Below are 1,244 nucleotides of genomic sequence, written 5' to 3'. Positions count from 1 at the left end.
TATATATGTCCTACATGGCCGCAGTCAAATGACTGGAAGAAATAAAAAATAAAAGAATAAAAGAATATACATACATACATACATACATGCATACATACATACATACATACATACATATATTCTTTCTTTTATTTGTTTCGGTCATTTGACTGTGGCCATGCTGGAGCACCGCATTTAGTCGAACAAATCGACCCCAGGACTTATTCTTTGTAAACCTAGTACTTATTCTATCGGTTTCTTTCGCCGAACTGCTCAGGTTCGGGGACGTAAACACACCAACATCGGTTGTCAAGCGATGGTGGGGGACAAACACAGGCACACACACACTCATACAATTACACACACAAACACATACACACAAACACACAAACGCACATATATATACGACGGGCTTGTTTCAATTTCCGTCTATCAACTCTACTCACAAGGCTTTGGTCGGCCCGAGGCTATAGAAGACACTTGCCCAAGGCTGCGATGGGCAAATTGTCACCATTTCATATTTCTAATTTCGAATTATATTTCTAATTTCACGCATGCGCAATTTCTGCTTTTGATTTTGTCGACTACACACTATAGTAGAGTCAGTTGGGCACTGTTTGTGAGAAAAGCAGCACTATGACGCAATTCACTGTGCCAGAAATTTAGAAACGACATGCTGTACTGCTTGGCATTCACGTCGGAAGCTCCTATACGAACAGATTGTGAACACACAGATCAACCGTCGGCTTGCCGTGTCTCCAAAACATGTGCCGAGAGCGATAAAAATCAAACAGTTAGTCAACATCATGATGTTTGGAGTGATCACATGTGATGGAGTCGTTATGCCTCCATTCATCTTCCCACACAGCCTCTGACTCAACACAGAGGCCTACATTAAGTGCCTGGAGGAGGTAGTGCTGCCCTGGATGAAGAGGGTGGTTGCTGGAAGACCCTATGTGTAGCAACAGGACTCTGCACCATGCCATGCACGCAGGAGAACCCAGTCATGGCTGTCAGACAATTTCTGCGACTAGCCGTAAACGCCTAGTTTAGAATAGAGGCAGCTGATGAAGGAAAAGTTCCATAAGTGGCTCGTCTGTTTCCCTATGTGTTCATTCTGTTGTCCGTAAACAATGTCCATTTTTGTGCTTTATGTTCCCGTTCCTTTTTTTTTGACGTCCTGTACCCGGATATGCATCTATATATACATGTAGATGTAGGTATGTACATGTATGTATGTATACATACATATGCTCATATATCAT

Source organism: Octopus bimaculoides, chromosome 6 (assembly GCF_001194135.2).
Source record: "Octopus bimaculoides isolate UCB-OBI-ISO-001 chromosome 6, ASM119413v2, whole genome shotgun sequence".
In the NCBI taxonomy this organism is placed as follows: Eukaryota; Metazoa; Mollusca; class Cephalopoda; order Octopoda; family Octopodidae; genus Octopus; species Octopus bimaculoides.
Note: the sequence above shows the minus strand (reverse complement) of the source record.